The 17,580-nt window shown below is 49.4% G+C and overlaps 1 protein-coding gene across 4 annotated transcripts in view; it reads right to left on the bottom strand.

The window, feature by feature from the left end:
* Positions 1–17,580, bottom strand: part of LOC119464480 (uncharacterized) — a 187,757-nt gene that overhangs the window by 51,525 nt on the left and 118,652 nt on the right. For 3 of the 4 annotated variants that reach the window (XM_049656113.1, XM_049656112.1, XM_049656115.1), the window contains one exon: positions 4,809–4,874. The exons of the other annotated variant lie outside the window; for it this stretch is intronic. The gene's annotated coding sequence lies outside the window, so the exon portion shown is untranslated. The remainder of the gene's footprint in view (positions 1–4,808; positions 4,875–17,580) is intronic. 4 annotated transcript variants of the gene reach the window in all.

The raw sequence follows: 17,580 nt of genomic DNA, 5'->3' as shown, positions 1-17,580 counted from the left end.
GTTCTCTGCCGTCCTCGACAGCGCTTCCCTTCTCTTGGTATTCATTCTGTAACTCTAATGGTCCACCGGTTATCCATCCTACGTCATTTCATGGCCTGCCCAGCTCCATTTTTTTTCTCTCTCTTAATAGCCAATATTCTAGCTGACATCCCCGCTTGCTCTCTGATCCACACCGTTCGCTTGCTGCATGTCTCTTAACGTTAGGCCTAACATTTCTCGTTCCATCGCTCTTTGTGCGGTCCTTATAACTTGCTCTCGAGCTTCTTTGTTAACCTCCGAGTTTCTGCCCCATATGTTAGCACCGGTCGAATGCAATGCTTGTACACTCTCTCCATACCTATACATTAACATACGAACTAAGCAGAACAGAGTCGTTCTACCTAGTTGGTATCGTATCTCTACGAAATCCTTGCCAGGCGATCAGCCAGGCATATCTCCGACATATTATTAAACCTTTATCTCTCTCTTTCTCTTTGCTTCTAAACGAACCACATAGCGGTGTCCCAAGTGTCAACCAGTGTATCTGTCAGCCGCCGTCCCAGAACACTGGTCAAGCGGGTCAACAAGAAGGACGCGGCGGAGGTCCTCAAGGCAGCGCACGCAAGCTGAGGGAGTCCGGCTGTCGTCGCTCGAGACGACGGAGGCACGCCGTTGATGTTTGCTGGCAGCCAGTCTCCCCCGTGGGCGGAAATCTGGATCACGGTCGTCGGCGTCAGCGATGGAAAGTCCTTCGCTCAGGTTGGCGAGAGGGCCTGTGTGCCGGACGGTATTGAAAAGTTTACCACGATATCGATACGCCGCACGCCCGACTGAAATACCCAAGAAAAAAAAATGTTACGGGGAGTAAAATAAAATACGTTAACAGCTAGGTCATCAACAACGTGCGGTGCCATAGCGGAGACGAATGATAGTGCTTGCGACGGTTATGGATTTGACGAACTGGCGTGCGTCCCCGCGTTTCCATCGTTCTTCGCCACAACTGGTAACGGCGCAACTCCAAGGAAGGCTGTTTAATTCCACTCGACATAAAAGCATCGAATAACTTCGTATGTTATACGTAGGGTCTGTTTTTATCTTTCTCGGGATTGTCCAACGTCTGCGTCAGTTTCCGCCGCATTGAACGGCACTGCGACATTACTACGCGGGAGACAACGTTTACTTGTCCCATTTACCCGTGGTTGAGCAGAACCCCACCCCCTTCGGCGTTCATTATTCTATCGCGCGGATGAATCTTATAATAATTCCGTGTCTGTAACTCTGTATAGGCAACCCTCTCTCGCTGTCCGAAAGCGTGGCGGTGACAATATTCTAAAGACGCGCAGCAGATGCATCGTCATCGTCACTTTCCGCAAATCTGGAAAGCATGCTCTAAGCGACGTGCCGTATGCATCTTCGCTAGCACGCGTCCCCCTTTAACGATCACCGATGCGCCGGTCTAATCGCGTGCTCAGGGCCGCATCCAGAGAACGGCAGCGCCATGCACTAGCAAAGCAGCACGCACGACTCGCATGTATACACTGCTGCCCTTCCAATGAATGTGCACGAAGAAAAGGTACGGTCTTACCTTACCGTTTTCGCAAATATCTTGCAAATTTGGAAGCGATACACCTACACCCAGACTATCTTTAACCACGTATATTTGTCGATCAATATCCAACAGCTTACATGTCTATACGTCAATGTAACGATCCAACTCTGAATATATCTGCATTTCCAAGTTTCTATACATAACATATCACTAGTTGTTGCTAGGCTAGTTGGTTCATAGTTATTACGGTGTTTGAAGACGCGAAACGAAGAGAAATATTGTTCCTGTACTTCCTTGTGCTTCTGCAATGTTCGTGTGCTTGTTTTATTTCACTCTGTAAATTTAGCGTCTTAACACACCGTAATAAACTATAAACAACCTGTCCGGCGATAAGTTCTCAATTCTTCTATCCACTCGTGTATTCGTCTGTCTGTATCTAGATATTTATGTCTAGTGTGTACACATCTAAGTACTCTGCTAAGCACGTGGTTGCGGGATCAAATACTGGCCACGGCGGCCGCATTTCGATGGGGGCGAAATGCAAAAGCACCCGTGTACTTAGATTTAGGTGCACAAAAGAACCCCCAGGTGGTCAAAAGTAATCCGGAGTCCCCCGCTACGGCGTCACCTTATAATCCGATCGTGGTTTTGGCACGTAAAACCCTATAATTTCTTACTTATATTTTTGACAAAACAGGCAATTTTTTTTGCCACATTGTGGCAAAAAAAAAAAACAAAAAACAAAAGGCTTCCATAAAACAAGGCTTTCGTATGGAAGCCGAAACGTCTTGCTTTTAAAGTTTTATTTGGTCGTTGAATACGTCTTTCTTCGTCACATCCAGGTATACAAAGATGTCGGTTCTTTTGTCTCTGGCTCCTGCGTATTCCTTCCGTAATTTTTCCCTTCTTAGACAGGTTCGCGTTTGACAGCATACCGACGCGATAGCTGTGGGGACGGCGAGCGAGACAGGCAAAGAGAGCACGTCAACGCGCCGATCGTGACACCTGGCCGAGGCACGCGGCAAATCCTGGCGAAAATTCGAAGTTTGCAACCACGCCTCTTCGCAAACCTCGCCGAGTGTGAGAGGTCCGTGACTTGTCTAAGAAGCGGGATTGCGTGGTCATCTCGTGCCACTGACCCACGTGTCTCCTAGATGGCACAAGGCCTGTGTACTTTGATCCATGACGTCATGGTACTTTGCCCGACTGCCATAGAATTTAATGGGTCGAATGCTCCTGAGTAAGCCGCGGTGATTTTTGACGTCACCACTATCGTCACTCCGGTGTTCACAGTGGAAACTTCGGTCCAAATAGCGTGGCGTCATAAAGCTGAGTGCACAGGTCTCCTATCCAGGAGGCGTTGGTCCAGCACGGCTCGTCACGTCGATAAAGCCAAGCATAGCCTAACGCCTTCGCGGGTTGGGGGAGCGGAGCAGCTACCGTGCGTGGGGCGTGTGCGCGTCAGAGAACGTGAGGGCGAAGCTGTAGTCATCACCGCCTGCAGACACACCTATGTACAGAATGTGCACGCGTGACACTCACACAGCATCCCGCGAACCACAGGGTGCGCACTATTCTGGTAAACAAATAAATATGGGCGAGCACAACCCGAGAGCGGGACGTGAGTCAGCAGTCGTTCGGTTCTTCTGTACGGGGAATTCCAACAGGGGAGGAAAAGCGGCCTGCTTATAATGCGAACAAGACGTATACTTGGATGCGCACGTCGCCATCCGCGTGAGTTCGAGCACGAGCAAGTCAAAATGAAGGGGTAACGCGTGTCTGGGTCTCGACGTCTATCATCAGTCTTGAGTAATATACCGGCGTTATTGAGAACTTATTGCCCCGTTACTCGCTTGAATTTTTTTCTTAAAAAACACCTAATACCAAATGTTTGTGCCCCCCGACAGATGTACATGTTTTCTGACACCGTCATTGAATACGTTACGCTGAGGACGTCTGCACGCTCGCACGTCCTCTCCCCCCCCCCCCCCCCCCTTTTTTTTTTTTCTTCGTTCTTTTTTCTTTACCTGCCTCACTCGAAAGGGCGGAGGAGACGATCTCCCTTCTTTCACGCACCTGAAAGTGAGTCACGTACCACGGCCCCGAGCACAGAGTTTGCAAGCGAGACACGGCTCACGAAACTACATCCTCTGACGAACATCCGCTAGACGTTATCCCTTCAACAGCTCCATTATTTCTTGCAATCCGTACATGAGAAGGTACGCTAAAACATGCGTGATGCCCTGCACCCTGGAAAGACAGGTGCTTATGGACGCGTGCTGAATACATGCACGAAAGAAAATTTTCCAAGATCGATTATAAATATCCACCATTTCGAGTAGACGTGCGATTAGAATAAAGGTGTATTTCTAGTACAGATGTTTCAAGCAGATGTGAAACTTCAAGCACATGAATTATTTCAAAAAAAAAAAAAAAGAAGAAGACTCCGTTTCTTGAATGTTTAACAGACGGGGCGCATATATTCCTTCGTATTTTAAAAAAAAACGCGGTCGCTTCATCTAAGCCGCATGGCCAAACCACAGTGGTCCAACAAAGCAACTCTTCACGTGACCTGAATCCATATGGATTAAGGTCATGTGACTGCTGCCAACTTGATTCTAAATGTCTGTAGTGTTATACATCAGGAATATAAGTTGCAAATCTGCATAGGTTTCTCCACAGAAATTGTGATGTGTATTCTCTACTGAGTGACTGCTGCCAACTTGATGTTAAAAGTCATCAGGTGTTGAGTTTATGATAACACTCTGATGTATCATCAAAAACATGTCAAGATGTAATCAGAAATTCAAGAACCATTTTTGTAAGGGATACTATCACAGCAGGCAAGTTATTTCCGGTTCTGCCGTTCACCAGATCTTGGCCTTTTCCCTTACATTCTGCGTTGTCAATGAAATTTGTTTGAAACCAAGGAAGGTCCCACGATTAGTCTCGCCCGAGAATGTTACCGCGGCGACCTCGCATATGAAGAGTGCCTGCGAGAGCTTTATAATGCGACACACAGTACGGAGAGCTATTGGTGCCAAAGGGTGGTTTTATAACGCGGACAATTGTTTAGACCGCAAAATGGCTACAGCCGCCCTCCCTATATGAAATCGCAAATATGTGCTCATGCCCTATATGAGATAGACGTCTAAATCGTTTCAAGTGATGCACCCAGTGTTTCCAGATTCGGCTCTCGCCGACATTTCACCACTGTACCGCAAGGAAATGTCGCCAACAGGCGGTTTTGACAGAACAGCGCGCCACGTCGATCACTCACGTTGCACGAACCTCCCTGCATCAGGGCGGTTTCGAAGAAGATGTGAAGATCAGCGCAAGCACTCACCTGCAAAGACAACAGAGGTGCGTATTAAAAAAAATAATAAACACGCCAATAGGTAACATTTTTTCAACACGATATAATCAAAACATAAGATTGCTACAAGACTACTGGCATCGAAAGAAAAGGGTCATCGCTGTAGCGAGGACGATGAAGAGGACGGTGTCGTCCGGCATGCGAGCTGTCCTCCGTTTTGTTGAGAGCCTTGCAACTCAGTGTAAATACAGCCTGTAAATAGAGTCAGGCCTTATGATTTCTATGTGTAACATTTTTTTTTTTTTTTTGGTGGAGGCCCACCACGGAGAATGGCAGCGGCCACTCCATCGCAGTTGCGATCGTGTCTACCGGTGAAAATTTGTGACGATTTTTGACCCTACTGTGTGTCGTGTGTAATTGTATCTCATTCGTGCATCTAGAAGCTGTCTACGTCAGACATCCACGGACTGTCAATGAGAACTTTTCGAGAGAGACTTCCATCCTTAATAAATGCAAGCATTTGAAATTTCTTATTTATCCTATATTATCAATCAGGCGAAAAGGGGTAGCAGTTACCAGCAAAGGGAGACAACAACTCAGCGTTTTTTTTTTCAAGTCTAAATAATAATAAAAAAGAACATCGCATTCAACTCGCATGTTCTCCAGGCATACTGGATCTGCCCCCGAGCACGCTCATCACCATTGTGCCACACCTCCCGCGCACTACTTGGAAAAGTTGAACGAAGGCTCCCACTGGACACTCAGCCAACACTCCGGCCACGAATAGTGTTTATATATATATATATATATATATATATATATATATATATATATATATATTCTTACACTTACACGGCCCAGCATAGCAGCCCTCATAAGCTGAAAAAAGAACAAAATCACTGGAAACTAGTAGATTCTCTTTCATTTTATTCCAGCTTGCCTCTCCCCCTATAGCGTAGGATATATCAAACCAGTTGCAAAGCGGCTAAACTCCCCGACTTTCCTTTTCTTTCTCGTCCTATACTAAGCACGCAGACTCTGAAACAACTTATGCGCGAGCCGAAACAATCACTGCCAGCCGCGGTATCCCATTGGTTATGGCATTCTGCGGCTGAACACGAGGTCACGGGCGCAATTTCCGGCCGGAGCAGTCGCGCATTTCGATGGGAGGCGGAATGTAAAAAAAACAGAGCACTCGTACATCGTGCATGCTTCGGGTGCAGCACATAAAGAACACCTATAGTTGTCAAAACTAAACCGCAGCCTCGCAGTACGCGGCGTCCCTCGTAACCACATATATACCGCAGTTCCGAGAAGACAAACCACATAACATTAAACAATTACGCGCCATCGGATAGCAGGCCATACCGAGTCATAAGAGAGCGCGGTCGCAACCGAATCACGTTTGCTGCCACATGGTACGCGCCGAACCGGCATATTACGCAAGCACGGGCGCCTGTGCGCTGCTCGCGTTAATTGCATATACGCATCTCATTTCCGTCGCGTGCAGTATAACCGCTTAATTGCTACACCAATCTGCGGGGCACGCTACGTAGCTTCGGAATCATACGCGTCTCGAGCTACCAGAGGAATGCGCGATTGTCGTCGCGATATATAAGCTCGCACGTACGCTCAAGACGTCGCCGTCTTATCGCCGGATGAAGGGCAACCCGTTGTATGCAGCGACAGCAAGCACGCGGACGAGAAGCCATGCGCTAGCAACAACAAGGGCCCGTCCCTGTCACTGCGATCCCGCGGCCACCCCCGCGTTACTTCGCGGGAACGAACGGAACGCCGGCGCGGAGACGCCACTCGTACATACAGACACGAAACTCGTGCCACCGCCGCCCAAGAGCTGAATGAATGAAGAAGCGCGCGCGTATAGCTATACAGATAGCCGCCTTTTTTTTTACGTTATACAGTCGAACCCGGATATATTGAACTCGCATACAACGAATTATTGGGTATAACGAACAACAGTAAAATCCCCTGGGAATGCTTGTATTAAATTTTTATTTTATCTACAGAATTAACTATATATCGAACTTTTTGGGGATCCCCTTCAGATTCGATATATATATCCGAGTTCGACTGTATATACAAGTCAGTCACTTCGTTGTGGGGGCGTTCGGCTGCAGTTCACTCCAGCCAAGCGCCATGGCGGAAGACCAGCCCCCCAAGAAGTTCTAAACGGTGACATTGGAGGCAGAAATGACCGTCGAAATTCGCACCGCATATAGGCGCGAAAAGAACAATCCAGTAGACCTTCACCTGCCGCCTTTTGAGGCGATCCCAGTAATGCACTCGATGAAGGCCGACCGGAGCTCCGTCCATCTGGGTTTCAAGGTTAAGTGGCGACCTAGCGACGACTGAGGAGACCCGCTCCTTCCTGGTGTACGTCTATGCCGCCGGAGGCGGTGACGGGGTTCCTCAGCTATCCGCAGAGTATATATACAGTATGCATCGTTTGGACCGACAGACGGGCCAGCCCGTGAGGCACACGCAACGTTCGACTGTGCTCCGCAATGAAAAGGCAGAATGAGGGTCGCGCGCTCTGCCTATAATAGGAGCTGGGACCACACGAGCACGCACGTGAATTCCGAAGTAGAGCACGCGAGAGTCCGTCACGTATTTGCCGCGGCAGACTCTGCATTGACGGCTCGAATAGGGAGCCTACGTGCAATGTCGTCTCCCTATAGGCTCGCAGTAAACCCATATAGGCCTCGTGGTCACGATAACGTTTTCCGCAGTGTATCGATGCCCGCCCCCCTCCCTTCCACCAGCAAGTGTGTATCGGTTGCTGGCGGGGTGAGCAAATCTGGCAGCAAATAAAAACAGGCCACCCTCGAAAACAGCTAGGCGAACGGCGTTCGCTCCTTAAATGTATACCGATCCTCCTTCCGAACGCGCGTTCGCCGAGACGTGCCGAGGAAAGCGAGCGGGGAGCAACGGGAGGGTAACACGGGTCTCTCTGTGCTTGTTTCGCATCGGCCTACGCTCGATCCATTCCCTTTCTTCGAGAGTCACGAACCCGCCGCGTATAGAGAACTGGTGACCTTTGCACCGCACTTGCATCGGCCTTCGGGGCATGTCGGTTGGCGGAGGACGAAGTTGCTGAGGGAGAGCCATGTAGCATGCAGGCACGTTTGAGCAGTGCACTTCGGGTGCGAGTTAAGCGTCTGCACCACGACAAGAGTCCCGTATACGTCGGGGGTCCGGTCTCGGAACGCTCGAGAGTAAGCACGCGCGATCGTGCAGCTATAAGCGACACAATGGTGAACTTTCGTCGTTGTTTTAGTAGTTTGGGTTTTTGCATCGCGCTCGCGTTCGTGTTGCGTCAGTGCTTGTGTTTTGTCTCGTTCGGTGTTTGTATACGCGTGTCTACAGGTGGCGCGCTGCCCCTACAACAACAACAATGGTGAAGCCGCGGAGTATACGAGACCAATGTGGGAAAGGTGACGGAGACGCACTGGCAATGACCCTGGAGGCAACGACCGGCAAGGGGGGGGTTGTAAGAAAGACGAACACTGCCCCTCGAGTGCTGGCCGTTGAGTATGTATGGTCGCCTGCAAGCCGTGATGACAAGACAGTCGCGGCTGTCGGTAGCCAATGTCGCTCCACCATGTATTCATACCGACGTAACACCAACGTTTCTCCTTAATTTACATTACGAAACGTCGCCCCCACAGCGCGCCTGACAAAGATATCTGTCGGACTGACGTATAGCTTTGTCTACGGGCGTTCACTCCAAGCTTTAGCTGCGACGAATGCTCGAACACTAACAAGGCCCTTTGCAACAGCGCAAGGCCGTGTATGACAGACGCTGTCGCGTCAGTAAGCATGACGCACCGGCGGCGACGACGAACTCCCGCGCCTGCAATGGCATCGTCGAACAGTCCCGGGGGAAGCCATGTCGCCGCATACGTGACACGCGGGCGGTGCAATACATCATGCACTGTCGAGGATTGCCCAGGACATACGAAGCTGCCGTACAGGCAACGCAGGAAGTGCCGCATAAACTCCGCCGGCCACCAGCGGTAAACGAGAGCATTGGACCAATTGCGGATCAACGGAGCGTTAACGCAATCACCAGTCGGCTAAGTGCTGGACAGACGCGGATGCCGCGAGCACATTGCGTAGGTTAAGGCGCGGAACAGAACGATTAGCATGCAAATCACACGCAACACTGCGTTATCCAGCGGCGGAAAGAATGTCAGATCGGGCTAGTTGATAATGATTCATTATAATAATGAGAGCAGCGCTACACAAACAACAAGCGAGTCTGGACGGGCGCTAACTCTCAACTGTGCTTTGTTACACACGGTTCACTTGTAAAATCACTGTGCCTAGCATGGCTGACGGAATTTTCACTCACAAAAAACTTATATACAGCGCGTTCATAGGCTTTTCTGTTGAGTGTGTAGAAGACGCTAGGCATTGTCCATGGCCAACTCGTAGACTTGCGGCGCCATATGTTTGGCCGGCTATACAATGACGAAGAGGCGAGCAGTGTCAAGACGACGACGACTACGGTTAGAGGCTATAGCGCGGGCTGTTGCCTCTTGGCTAAGTGCGGTGTATCTGTTCGTAAATATACTTCTATATAGCTTCTCGTCTGCGTCTTCCTACGTAACAATATCTATGAACTTCCCGCAGAAAACCTATTCGGAAATCTGTGGGCAACGGTTGACCAAAAGAAGCAGGTTTGTTGACCGTTTTTCTGTAGACAGCCCATGGGCTTAGACATCAATTACAGGCCCTGTAAAAAGGAAAAAAAAAAGCGCTCTGCAAGAAGACTACAGACATTGAGACTCCCCTTTTATGAGGCTGACATGAGTGGGCTATCAAAATTCGCGCATCACGGTACCCTCGGTCCGCTCTTTGGGCGCCGGGTCACCGAGAAGTCAAGGATTCGAGACAAGCACGCGAGCGCTCTCAGAAAAGTATTCTTGCGAAGTGAAATCCGCCAGGACAGGGAAAAAAAAAAAAAAGAAAAGAAACGAAAGCGAGAGGTCGGCGCGACGAATCCTCGACGGTAGAAAGGGCAGCGGAACAAACAGTCGGCACAGCGTCGCCAAAAGAGAGGCGATTGCGCCACGCTGGAGGATGACGCATGGTCCGGGTGGTAGCCTTCGCAGCCCTGCAGACCACGGCCGCCCTTTCTGCAAACGCTCCTTGCGAGTGTTCATCGGGCGTGGAAGGAAGGATGGAGGCGAGGGGTGACGTGCCAAGGTCAGGCACTCTCGCTCGCCACCACAGGCCGACGCCGCAGCCTGCGGTTGTTTGTCTTTGACGAAAGAATGGAACGGAGCCGCCTTCGTTCTGCGACCGCTGGCCACATAGCGGAACCCCCTTGTGTGGCGAGATGATGGCCCCCCGTGAACGGAGTTCCCTGTTTTGCCGCATTCGCGCTGACGCCTCACTTTCCGATGGAGACAAGCGCAGTGGTAGCAGCGGACACGCAACGTGAGGATCAGTGGAACACTACTATCTAGGGAGCCTACATGCAAAGCTGTTTTGCATGTAGGCTCCCTACTACTATATCCAAGGCGCACTATACTTAGGCCTTCGCAACATAATAAACAACGACAACAACAAAACGATGTGTACGCCAACTTCTCAATTTATGTTGGCCAGCGAGACACGCGCGTCCGAACGCCATTGTGCGCGCGCGTTATACTAGACGAGAGAACCACATTGCCGTGGGCAGGAGCCTAGGAAGTTCGCACAGATACATTCGATAGTCGTTGCCGTAATGTGAGAAACATACGCAAATCCAGTGGAGACAACCTGGCGAGTGCTTTCGAAGAGACCTTCAGCCACGGTTTCCGGACTACTGCATAAGGTAAAGCCTAAATTAACGCAAAGGACACAAGACAACAGCCATGTGTCAAGCTGCCTAATTTACGTCCTGTCCGTAAATTTCGATTGTACGCTAACGGTAGCCTTGAAGAGCACAACGCATACCCACCTCGAAGAGAGTGGGAAAGGGCCCACAGGCTATAGTAATGATGAACGCTCTAGGCTCGATTCAGGTGATGATGACGAAGGCAATGCAGGTTAGGCTATAGACTGCAACATAGCCGCGCGGTGAGAAAGAACAAAGATCAGAGAAAAGGTACAGCTTCAACTGAAAAGGATTAGCACAAGTGGCCGATGACCGAGGCAGCGGAACTGCGGTACGCGACGCTCTTGTTGCCTCTGCACACTGGTATCTAAAGTGCCACATGGTTCATGTTTCAAAGAGGCGGTGCCTGGAAGTCTTGTTTTCGACGTGCTAGGGAACAAAAGCGTGAGCGGTCATCTGATCGGGTGAGCGGTCACTTGCGCTAATCCTTTTCCGCTGCAGCTGTACGTATAATATCTTGCTTATGCATTTAGAGCTATAACTCGCAGACTACCGTTATCTGTCCAAGGAGGCCCCTGGGATTACGTGGCTGTCCCCTTAGGACAACAGGAAGGAGCAAAAGGGGCGTGACTATCCTTATTGCGAGTCAAAGCGGCTGGGAATTTGGAGTCTTCGTGTCAGCGGTTCATGAAAGCAGATGCGGGGTCGGGATTGTCATTGAGCAGGTATACCTCCTTTGTCGAGAATAGTTTGCTTTAAAATAAGAGCCACAATTGCATACAAACTTGAACGCAGAGGTAATCCACGCAGAGGTCATCCTCGTCGTTCAGCACTGGATTTTCGGCTTTGGCACCGAACTTCACTGCTTTAGTTTAAAAGCAACAGCCACTTAGATGGCCAAGCTAGAGTGCACACGTGAAATCGACATTAGGCATACAGTTCGAGAGGGCCTTTGATGTATTCCAACAATAGCACCTCTCAGAGCCCTTTTTTTTTTTTCTTGTGTTACCGTGCCTACCTACGCATCGACGAGCTGAGCGAAGCGCTCCTACGGTCTGAGACCCACTCGATTTAATTTGCACCAGATCTTCTAAGAGCGGTCGATTTACAAGAAGATTATACTTCTGTCACCCGAGTGTTCGGTTCGCGGGTGTCTACATTTTCCTGAGCTTATCGATAAGGCGACGACACATCCCCCTCGAGCTTATCCTCAAGGCTTAACTGATACAGTGAGTACACGTAAGCGAGACCAAACAGCTTGCTCGCGCTCGAACATATAAAGTGGCACTCAACGACGCCAACGTAACGGTCCGCCAAACGAAACTGCTAAGAAACACGCAGGTGCCAACCACGCAGGGGCTTGTGCAGCGCGCGCACGTGGATTATCAGAGCTGAAGTGTCTCGGCGAGATAGAGCAGGTGGCACCGACACAACGAACGGAACTACAAGGACGCGATTGCATCCATTGTTGTAAAAGAGCAGCACGCACAACTTGAGACCGTGGACGTAAGGGCACGCGTTTGACACAATTGATTCGAGACTGGGCCATATCCGCTTGAAAGTATACGTGTCCGGCCTACTTGTGGCTAGGAGTGGGCAGTTGACGAAATGAGGACACTGTCCCGGCAGGTCATCGATAACAACCCACCGACGCTGTTTAACGTAAACTAGCAATTCGGCGAGCAGTGAGAAAGCAATGCGCAGTTATGGAAAAGTCTGCGCTTTAGATGCGTAAAGCGATGACTTATTGTTCACCCAATCAAACGATAAATGTCGCAAAATCACTTATCCAGCAGCATAAACAAAAATTAAATGACCGCTCCCAGTGCGAAACCGCTTCCAGTGGCTGCCGATAGGTGCGCGGTCTAATGTTACAATGATGATGTAGGTTATCATCGTGGTTAGCCTATTTGGGTCCGCGAAACGATGAAGGCCATCAGTGGTCTTCCTATATCTTTCTATCAGTGCATGTTGCTCTATTTCACGCTCCATGGTATGCCTGATAATTTTCTAACCATACTTCCTAATCCATAATCACGCTGGCCTCAACAGTGTCGCCTTTCTCTTTGGTATCCGTTGTATTACTTGTATTGTGCGTTGATTTACCTGCTCTAAGCATTGCATGGTCTGATCGTGATGAGAATGATGATATTTAAGCGCACCGCCGCTGTATCTCAGTGGCTATGGCATGGCGCTGCTGTGCTCCACACATCGCAATGTTCGATCCCAGTCGTGACAGCCGTATCCCGATGGGGGCGAAATGCAAAAAAAAAAAAGAAAAAAAGAAAAAAAAAACTTCGCTTGCTTTTTTTGATCAGGCGCCTATTCTAGCACCGAAAAGAATTACTTTCCTGGACGAAAACTAAGATGTGACTTGATGACAGCCTCTTTTGCGGTAGCAGACAAGGCATTCGAGGCAGTGTGTTTTGAGGACACGGGCCTTCATGGGTGCAAGTCCCTTCTCTATGCTTGAACTCTGATGTGCGCTTGTGCTGTAATATTGTGGTTCACACAAAAGGTCATGAGCAGGTATATAGCCTCTTGTTCCGTTGAGTGTGTGTGCGTGCGTGGCTTGTGTCGTGTTCTGATGTTCGGAATAACTGCGTGATAACGAGAACTCGCACTGTGAAATCTTTATCAAGCTACAGCGTAGACCTTAATTACGGTTTTGCACACGCGGTTCTCTCAACTCCATGAAACAATGGTGAAACACGCTTTTCCTCGGCCGGATGACTTCGGGGGTCGAAAGCTCGCGGGTCGCAGTCCCCGTGAAAACAATACGATCTCTCCACAGTCACTACACGAAGCGTATAAATCAACGAAACCTGATGTTGGTGCCACAGACTGCACCAGGCTTCCAACTCTCACTATCATGCTAAACATTGCCCACAGGCTTCGCTGAAATTCAGGCTTTTCCTCGATCCCGTGCCCATATACACTTTCGACGCTGTATAGTGACACGTCCCGTTCAGACAATGCCAACGCCCACTGGGAGAACAGCCTGCAGAGCTTCGAGAGGCGCCCCCCTGCCCCAAACTAGCCCGCGGTAGAAGACGCGCACAAGAGGCCACACAGCGACTACTAAGTGGTTCGCTTTGAGAAAGGAAAGGTTGGCGCTATCTCCTGCAGCGATCCACACAGCGACCTAAACACCACAGTGAGCACTGTTCTCTCAGTTTTCTCTCCATCGTCCTTCCTCCTCATGGGACCCTCCGCTTCGCTCGGACACGCTCCAAGACCAAGAACCGAACGCCACCCTGGAGAGAGGCGCGTTGCTTGATCGATGAGCGCGGGGCCTCAGAGCAGCTGCCCGGAAAGGCGACAGCCTGTAGCGTGTCCTTCGCGTTTCCTTTGATCTGCCTCGCCGCCACGCGCTGCTTTGTCTCTGGGCAGGCTGCACTCACTGCACGCCTGCGAATGCCGACGCCTCTGAGAGACCCGGAGCGTTTAATTATCGCCTAAGCGCGCAGCTATACAGGCGAGCTATAAGCCCTATAAGACCACCCCCTATTTGGGCCCCGATGGAGCCTCCCCGCTCTGCCGACCCCCCCTTACACTTCTCACGTGACCCCCAATCACTGATCTCAAGGTCGCAGGGAATGCGGCCCCTGAGATCCCCCTCCCTCCTTCCATTGGTTAATGGCGTGTTGTGTTTCGGAGGTCGCACAGCATTCCCAAATAGGGGGTCAGAGGTAATCCCTCGACGAGCCACGTGGCTCGCGTTTGCCCTTAATCCGGCCAGCTATTTCTTTAATCCCCCTCATAATACGTGAGCATAACGCTACGCGTCTGGATGACCCTCGGGAGTTCCTGCTGCGACAAGTGGCACTTCGGAGTTGCAGGTGCGTGTGCCGCATTTGCCGCCACTAGCCTGAGGCAAAAAAAAAAAAAAAAATGTTTTAAAAAATGTGTGCGACCGTTTGGTGCACCCACTGCAGGGCGCACTGGAAGTTCGCATGGCATCCCGCGGAAGAAGAAAAACTTCAAATTGAGACGAGCGGCTGCGGTCTAGATGATAACCATGACCTGCGTCTGAATTGATGCACACTGCGTTTGTGATGCACATTGCGGTTCTGATGCACACGCATTTGTTCAGGTGCGAGGGTTGATGCTTCGGCTTGCTATTAAGACGCCATAGTGAACCCTATACAGTGCGGCGATATGGAAGAAACACGAAGCCGGGCGAGACACAATGGTGCCCCCGTACACCTGTTAAAACAGTTATTGCGTGTGCACGCATCGGCGCAGCAGTTTGGAAGTTGAATCATGAATCTGCAAATACAAGCATGCCAAATTTAGATGGCGAAACGACACTACTGCTACGTATTTGGGTGACTGCGATCGCGCTAAAATCGACCATGATGATGATGTACCTCTGTCATGGCTCGCACCCACTAAGGGGGATAGGCCAAGAATCGGGCGGCAGTGGGAATACTAAAGAAAAATCATATTAGAAAACAAGCAAACAAGAAACGCCAAGTAAAAGACACAAAAAAAAAATGTCGCAATTACTAGATTTCCATGCGAGCAACCAGTCAGATTAACTGAAAAGGTGAAAGTGAAGAGCTGTTACAACCACGGGGAGGTAATATTAACAAAACAATTTGGAGAAACGGACATTCGCGGTGTTATCATGGATACGCTGTTTTATAAAAGAAGGCTTCCAGTGTACGCGTCTCCGTGTATAGACTACACTGGATTCGCTACTTACGCTTTTGTAGTATACAAGATACTGATATTGCACCATATTTCTAATTGTGGTTTCATTCGGGAACTGCGCCTCCATGAATGCGCTCAACATTACAACCACTTAGCCAATCGTCATCCACACAACAGCCGCAGAAGGGCAAACCCTTTATTCGGAATGGTAAACAGAAGCACTCGTCTCCTAGCAACCGTAGCTGCCTCGCTGCTTTAAGAGTACTCGAACTGTCCCGCGGCCGAAGATGAGAATTGGGTGTTGGTTAAAGGAGAGATGCGGGTCATAAAAAGAAAGATTATAAATCAGAGAGAGACAGAAGAAAGGGAAAAGGCAGGGAGCTTAACCAGAAGGGAAGATCTAGTTTGCTACCCTACACCGGGGAGAGAGGGGAGGGAAAGGTAAAGAGACAGGAAAAGAGAGAGAGAAGGAGCAAAGACACACAATCACAGCCGGTCACACTGTTAAGGCATACGGAAAGGTGTGAGGTAAGAAGGCGGGACGAAGATCGGAACCATTGCGGACTCTGCGCACAGCCACCGCCATCCCCGAGACGCAATTTCGTGCTACCTGTAACTGTGCATTCTCACAAGCTATAGCCCAATCTCATCGTTTGTTCAGAGACGCCGCCGTAGAGACGGCGGCATTCGGCTAAGAATTCGTGTCCCGCGATATGCAAATACCAGCGATTCTGTCGACCGCGCCAAGAGAAAAGGAGATAATAGCGCAACGCGCTTTTTTTTTTTCACTTTTTTCTTCTTTTTTTGTCTCTGGCGCGGCTCGGCTTCGGAGATCAACAGTGGTGATCACGACGGACAAGGACAGAGCGCACCCCGCCTTCCCTTCGCATATATTCGGAGACAGATGTCGGCCACAGAGAAAGAAGCGCTTTGTGTGAACGCAACAATCAGACGTGCACAGAGGGACGTCGCTTTTGCGCTTTCAATGCGCTATAGACAAGCGCGCCGCGGTCGGTCTCTCTATCAGTTACGCAAAGAAGTGAATGCGACTGTTGGGTCACCTTCGACAGCAGCGCGCGTAAAGGCGGAGCGCGTTGTCGGGGAAAGAAAATCGGTGCGAGCGCGCCCTTGTTTGAATGAATCGATTGCGCTCGATCGAACTGATTGGGCCGAACTTTCCCACGACGCGCGAAAAAAAGTGGCAGCACAGCTCTCGCGCGTCGTTTTCAGTTCGACTTGAGACGAGGGTATGTGTTGAGCCAGATTGAGTGAATTTCCACGGCAGAGACACGGAAGAATTCAGACCTGCAAACTTTAATATTTAAAAGCATCCTCTAGTCGAAGTAAAAAAGTACGTTGAAATGACGTGATAAGTAGCTACGAAATATTCATTGCTCATGATGTTGATTTCTTATTTTAAGAAATTGCAGGTTTTGTCCTGTAGGGGCGCTGTGAATACCGTATATACCTCTGGTTGTACGCAGTCGAAGCCCGCATAATCTGTGGCACAGACAAGCGCACAACGCGTTCATGGGGATTATTCGTGAAATATTCGTGTAATGGAGGCTCAAATTTCGGTTACCAATACAGACTGGTCCGTGATGTAGCCTCGCAATGAACAGACATGAATAAAAAGCCGGCAGATCCCACGCACTGTGGGAATTCGATGTTATGCGAAGCAGTGTGCGGGGAGCATACCAAGTTAACGAAACGACCATGAGAGCACCAAGACGTATAGGCGGCTGTTTCATGACCTACGTGACACGCATGTCATGACATTCATGTCATGACTCTTTTCATAGTATGCCAATTTCGGTACATACCAAGTTAACGAAACGACCATGAGAGCACAAAGACGTAGGCGGCTAGATATAGATAGATAGATAGATAGATAGATAGATAGATAGATAGATAGATAGATAGATAGATAGATAGATAGATAGATAGATAGATAGATAGATAGATAGATAGATAGATAGATAGATAGATAGATAGATAGATAGATAGATACGAACACGGCGTCACAATGACGGCACAATTTCACTAGGACGATAACATTTACAAAGCACGGAGCACTGTATACACGGCACGTTTTCGTAGAAATGTATACGAGTCCGCAGTTACATATAAACTTTGTCTCACATTATATAAATGATGTTGAATAATGATGTTCAAGAGAAGTTATTTTAAACACAGCATTCTTGAAAATGGATATGTCGGTTGTAAGTC

The sequence above is a fragment of the Dermacentor silvarum genome, chromosome 9 (genome assembly GCF_013339745.2).
Source record: "Dermacentor silvarum isolate Dsil-2018 chromosome 9, BIME_Dsil_1.4, whole genome shotgun sequence".
NCBI classification, from domain to species: Eukaryota; Metazoa; Arthropoda; class Arachnida; order Ixodida; family Ixodidae; genus Dermacentor; species Dermacentor silvarum.
The sequence above is the reverse complement of the archived record's forward strand: the minus strand, read 5'-3'. Positions and strand labels throughout refer to the sequence as shown.